Source organism: Dasypus novemcinctus, chromosome 8, assembly GCF_030445035.2.
Source record: "Dasypus novemcinctus isolate mDasNov1 chromosome 8, mDasNov1.1.hap2, whole genome shotgun sequence".
NCBI lineage: Eukaryota > Metazoa > Chordata > Mammalia > Cingulata > Dasypodidae > Dasypus > Dasypus novemcinctus.
In genome coordinates, this window is record NC_080680.1 from 11,412,479 (window position 1) to 11,419,070 (window position 6,592).

The 6,592-nt window shown below is 48.8% G+C and overlaps 1 long non-coding RNA gene across 1 annotated transcript; it reads right to left on the minus strand.

Moving 5' to 3' along the window:
* Positions 1-1,242: 1,242 nt before the first annotated feature.
* On the minus strand, positions 1,243-2,817 carry LOC139439480 (uncharacterized). Its single transcript, XR_011649347.1, has 2 exons — positions 1,736-2,817; positions 1,243-1,575 (listed from the first exon to the last, which is right to left on the minus strand). It is a non-coding gene; the product is annotated as an uncharacterized lncRNA (long non-coding RNA).
* Between the last annotated feature and the right edge of the window lie 3,775 nt (positions 2,818-6,592).

Consider the following 6,592-nt stretch of genomic DNA (forward strand, 5'->3'; position numbering starts at 1 on the left):
CAAGCCTGACTCAAGCTGTCTCAGGGTTCCTGCCAGCTCTGGTCTTTTTCCTTAAGTGAGGTGCCCCCACTCCTCTAAAAGCCTGGGGAGAGGCGAGGTGGTCGCTGGGTTAGAGGCACGCAGTCCCCAGGGCCAAGCCGGCTGGGGCAGGACCAGAGGCAGGCTTTGCTAATTCAACCTGAAGTGCTTCTAGAGGCTTCTTGGACTCACCTGCTGAGCTCCATACATCCCATCTGAACCCAGCCCCCTCAGTTCTCAGGCCGGACTTGCACGAAGAAAACAGCATCTGGCGGTTTCGCCCTGCGTGGGAGAAGCCAGCTGGGGAGCGAGGCCGCCTGCGGACCACGCGCCCCACCCGGGGGAACAGACAGCCTGCGGTTTATCTTGCAGTTTCAGGGAGGACTGACTCACCACGGCTGCGGTTCTGGAACGCGTTTCTCTGCGAGAGCCGAGGGGGTCATGCCCAGTGGAAAGAACTTAGAACGTTGATTCGATCGCTCAAGTTGGGTGCAGGGCCCTGCCGCAGCAGATGCCCCCAGACCCATGCCCGTCCCCCCGTCCCCCCCCCCACAGGGCAGGGCCCTGAGCCCACAGGTGTGCGAGGGTGGGGAAGAAGCAGCGCGCTGCAGCCCCTGCTGCGGGGGTGGGAGGCAGGGGGGGGGACACGCAGGGGCCCTCGCTGTCCGGGAGAGGCCTGCGCCCCGCAGGGCAGCGACAGCCGCAGGCGCAGGAGCTGCTCCTGTCTGATGAGCGTGGCGTCTTGCCTTAGCCCACAGCGCGCCCCCATGGGGTGCAATGCTCGCCAACCCCCGCAGATGCCCTCCTAAGAGCAGAGGCACCTAGGGGCCCCCAGATGCCCCCGGCGGGGGAGGAGGTAGAGGAGTCGGTGGTCCTGAAGGCCCTGCTCAAAGGCTGGGTGGACCTTCTCCCTCTCCTTCCACCGCCTTCTCTGTTTGTGCCTGTCGGGAAACAGGCAGGATCCGCGTGGCAAGCAGAGGAGTCGGCTCTGAGCCTCGGCGGGTTGAGGGCTGGGTGCAGAGGTTGGACCTGCGAGGCTGGGCAGCCGAGTGACCTGCCACCAAGAAAGGGCGGGCTCTGGCCCCTCTGTGCTGCCTCCCTGGGAAGCCCCCGGGAGGGAGCCGTGCGTTTCCTACTGAACAGCTTCTCCACGATGTCCTGTGAATGGAGCCAAGAGCAGAAGAATCACTGAAGGGAAGCCTGCTGAAACGGGACAGAGAAAACCTCTTTCCCTGCTATTTATTCTATTTTTATTATTGTATTATAATGCATTGCATTCCATTCCACATACTACACGTATGTTACTTTGCAGTTCATTTTATTATTATTTATTATCAAGTGGAGAATCTTCTCCAGGACCCTGGGGGGATGAGGGGATCATGGCGAGCAGTTTGCTTTCTGGTTCTCAGGGTTATCTTCCTCTGGCTAGCGTGGCAGTTGAAAGCACATCCGTAAGCCAGCCTTGCCAGTCGGGGTCCGCTGCCGGAAAAGGGTGATGCTCTGGAGATTGGTTACTCTGGGGTGGGTGGGAGGCTCAGCAACCCCTTATGCTAGAATCTGAACGGAGAGAGGTAGGTAAGAACGTTGCAAGCTCATCCCATCTGCAAACTGGAATGGAACTGACAGGCCAGGTGGTTTGGTTTGTTTATGTGCTTGCTTCATCAGGTTGCTTAGAGAGAATCCCCCAAAAGGAAGATCCCCCAGAACCCTGACTCACAGGCCTTGCAGGGGCCCCAGGAACCTCGGCTACGGAAACTCTGAAGGTGGCGTCGATGCCCGGCCTGAAAGGAGAGCCCTGCAAAGATCACGGAAGTTTGCGATTCCTCAGGCTCCTTCCAAAGCCGAGGTGTTCAGGGAGAAGGCGGAGAAAAGGACCTCAGCCAGCTGAATTCGTAAACAAGAGCCTGCTGCCAAGGATACTTGCTGCAATAACAGGCTGCCTGTCTTCTTTCGTCATCCAGGGCCCAGGGGAACTTTCATTCCCACAAAATCTGCCCCAGGGACCCAGTGCCGTGGCAGGTTCTGTCCCGCCAAGCTGAGCTTTATTCTAGCCAGTGGTTCACGTTGATTCTTCCAGAAAACCAGGCACAGTGAGCGTCGTAGAAAGCCTTAAAGCTAGCCTGTTTGGAAGAAACGATCATGAAGTAAAGCTTGTTCCCTGAAGGAAAAAGGGAAGCACAGAGCACTCTCCCGGGGTGAATTTTCTGTTCTTTAGTGTGTGCTGCAGTGCCACTATTTGTCTTAGTTTGCCGAGGCTGCTATGACAAATACCATATAATGCGTTGGCTGAAACAACAAGAATTTATTGGATCAGTTTGAAGGTTAGAAGTCCAAAATGAAGGTATCAGCGGGCCATGCTTTCCTCAGGAGTTGGTAGCATCCTGGTGACGTCAGTTCTCTGGCCACCTCTCTCTCGTCTCCGGCTTCTTCTGACTTCAGGCTTCTACTGACTGTACCTGAATTTCCTCTCTTTAGAAGGCCCCCAGTCTTACAGATTAAGGCCCACCCAATTCAATTTGGCCCCACCGTAACAAATAATAATACCTTCAAAAGGTATCATTTACTATTTACAATGAGTTCACACCCACTGGTACATGGGCTAAGCTTTGAACATGTCTTTGTAGGGGACAGGATTCAATTCCTAGTACTATTCTATCCAGGGCTCTGAAATAGAAATATTCTTAAATAACCGTCTTTGATACGGAGAGAGAATTCCCCAGACCAACTCAGGGCAGATGGTCATTATCAACAGAGAGAAATAAACACCCCTCCTGGGAATGGTCTTAGACTTGCTCGCCAAGAAAGTGTGAGGTCTTTATTAAGGGCCATGGTGTCAGAATTGAACACTGTGATTGCGAGTTTCTCAAAAGCACCCCGTCTTTCTCTTACCCGAGTCTCATGCCTGCCTGAGGCCTTGGACACCACTCATTACAGGCCATTGAAATGATGTATTTCACTTCCGCCCAGCTCAGAAGAGTCGACCACCAAACGCTTGTTGAACGAATGGATGGATTAAATAATTAATATCCAAAACCTTGTGTTCTCCCCCAAAACAAAAGATGATTATTTATATCAAATGAAATCATCACAACATATATATAACGGAAAAGAGGGAAAGAGAATGACTTATTTATTTTTAGAAAGAGGGAAACAGGAAAGCAAAAGAACATGGGCAAGACAAATGATTTCTCTTATGCCTCATCACTCCAACTGCCTATACAAAATATCATATTGGGGATTTATTTTCACCTGGAATAATGGGAGCTCTTTTATGTGAGGTTTAAGGGAAACATGATTTATGAGGATGCCAGTGCCCCAGCCAGGATTCTCCCTGTCACTCCGCACCAGGTAAAGATAAGTGTTCTCTTTAGCCGGCCCGAGTTTCCACTTCTCCAACCACTGAGAAGAGCTCCCAGGGTCAGACCAGCTCCAGCGTCAGGAGAGCAAGTGAAGTAAGGCAAATTGAACCAGAGATGCTTCCACATGCTATCTAGCAAGGAACTGAGAAAGGTGGAGAGGAGAACAGTGAACAAGGCTAGGAGTGCTGGGTCTCCAGGAGAATGGACAAGACTCTGGAGAAGCCTTAGGGTAAGGAACATTTAAGGAGGAGAAGCAAGGGGATTTTTAGATGCATGGCCTTGGAATGAGAAATGGCTCTCCTTAGGTAGAATTTGTTTTCAATAATTTGGGGGCTGTTCTTTGAAAGAGCTCCTGTGCAGTGACTGGACCCCATGGGCTATTGGACTATAGCCAGGTTTCGTGGGAAGTTGAGGGATATCGCCCAGGATTTTAGACCTAAGATTCATGTCTAGCTGAAACCTGATTAAAATCATCCCTTTAGATCTAAATCAAATTACCACCACTTCTCTCTCATGGATTAAAGCAAGGTTTAGGGAAACGGACTTTGGCCCAGTGGTTAGGGCGTCCGTCTACCACATGGGAGGTCTGCGGTTCAAGCCCCGGGCCTCCTTGACCCGTGTGGAGCTGGCCCGTCCGCAGTGCTGATGCACGCAAGGAGTGCCGTGCCACGCAAGGGTGTCCCCCGCGTGGGGGAGCCCCACGCGCAAGGAGTGCGCCCGTGAGGAAAGCCGCCCAGCGTGAAAAGAAAGAGCAGCCTGCCCAGGAATGGCGCCGCCCACACTTCCCGTGCCGCTGACGACAACAGAAGCGGACAAAGAAACAAGACGCAGCAAATAGACACCAAGAACAGACAACCAGGGGAGGGGGGGGAATTAAATAAATAAATAAATCTTTAAAAAAAAAAAAAAAAAAAAAAAAAAAAAGCAAGGTTTAATCAGACACAATTGTTCGCATTCTCATACGTCAATGATAAACTCAAAGACACATTGTAGAAACAACGTTGAAATAGAAACTGAGATTGTGGAGACACTGCAAAGTTTAGAAATTGAGGATTAAAGCCAGAAACAAGTCTTACATGGCACTTTATCAGTTCATTTAATTTAAAAATTAAAAAGAAGCTTCCTTGTGGTGTTGCAAACTATGAATGAAATTTTCCCAACTCTCAAACAAATAGGCAGTTTGAACACATATGTGTAATTTCATTCCCTAGCACAGCCCATTAAAAGACAGTAAAGGGAAGCAGATGTGGCTCTGACAGTTGGATGCCCGCCTACCACATGGGAGGTCCTGGGTTTGGTTCCTGGTGCCTCTTAAAGAAGACGAGCAAGACAGCAAGCTCATGTGATGGGCTGGTGCAACAAGATGATGCAGCAAGATGACACATTGAAGAGACACACTGAGGAAATGTAATAAGAAGCACAATAAGCAGGGAGCGGAGGTGGCTCAAGTGATTGAGTGCTTCCTTCCCACATGGGCTGCCCCAGGTTTGGATGCTGGTGCCTCTTAAAAAGCCGACGATTAGCAAGCACAAACAATTGGGGGGGGAAATAAATAAAATAAATCTTTAAAAATATAGAGAGAGACAGTAGAGGAGCTTTCTTAAATTTTCAGGTGGTAGGGATACCAGAAGAGGAAATGATACCAAGAAGATGTTAGGAGCTATAAAAGTGAAACACAAGTGATGACTGATCCTAATAACCCACAAAAGCTGCATCCTGAGCCAGCACTAGGGAACGTGGAGAATCACCTGATTCATACCAGAGAACACTCAAAGCCCTGGGCATCGGTGGCTCCAGCTGCCCCTTGGAGTAGAAATGGCACATAGAAGGATAGTTGCATTCTGCTTATGAAATGTTTAGATCCCCAAGATTTCCTCCCCTACTTCCCACCTTATTGGCTGACCTTTCCCACCCCAGAGGAGATGCCAGACTCAGGGGATGGCGTGCTGACTGGGAGAGACATCGCCGAAGGGTGGGTGCCAATGCGACACCAAGGTCATTAATTAAATGTGTGCCCCCCACCAGCTTCCAAAATACTATGAACCAGTCCCTTATCCCCCAGACAGGAGATGGAAGATGTTTTGTGATAAATGTGATGAGCGCAAGAAGAAACACCTCTCCAACCAAAGGGCCCAGCAAGATCACCCTACAGGGAAGCTCAGAGTTACACTGACATGCTACTTAGCCCCTCCCCAAATTAGGAGATGGGGAAGGGGCAAGCGACTTGGTGTTCACAGAAACAATGCAGGAAGAGGACAATGTTTAAAAATCATTAAAATCTTTAGAAAGATACGAGGAGATGCTGCTTTTGGGGAACTAGAACAGAATGGAGAGAGAGAAAAGGAAGGAGGGAGGCTCAGAAAACAAAGAACTCCTATATATTAGCATCTTGATGGCAGGAAAAAGACTAGGAGTTGAATTTGAGGAAATTCCCTTAAAAGCAGAATGAAAATAAAAAGAACATAGATGACAAAAACACTAGAAAACTGGAGGAATATTCTAGGAAATCTAACATCCAAACACTAGGAATTGCAGCAAGAGTAAACCAACCAAGAAAACAGAAAAGAGAAAATTAACCAAAATAATTCAGGAACATTTCCCAGAAGTAAAAGTCATGTGTTTCCATACCAAAATGGCCCAAGGGCCAAGCACTCAGGGTGAAGACAGAGGCTGCTGCAGACACATCACCTTGAAAGCGCAGAATGGTAGGGCCAAGAGGTCTGATGAGTTTTCAGAAAGAAGATTCATGTCACTAAGGATCATGACTCACAAAGGAGTCAGACTTTTCAATCCCAGCAAAGAAACATGAAAACTATGATGACTATGATGCAGTGCCTTTAAATGATCAAAGAATTACTTCTAACCTAGAATCCTATACCCAGCCAACTATTCATTAGAATAAAGATATTTTCAGATACAGGAGGTCTCAAAAAATTTACCTCCTATGCACACTTCTTCTCAGAAAACTATTAGAGGATATGTTCCAACAAAAGAAGGGAGTAAACCAAGAAACAGGAGAAAGACCTAGCGAAGCCCTGCCATAATCATGAAGGACTGTCCCAGGCTGACAGCAGGTACCAGGTGCATAGTTAAACCAGAATCAAGTGGAGAGGTACAAAGACTCCAGAAGAGCCTTCCTCAAGAAGATGAAATGGATAGACCACCTGATATATCATGGAATCATTTTTTTCAAGTGAAATTGCCGCTGAGATGTA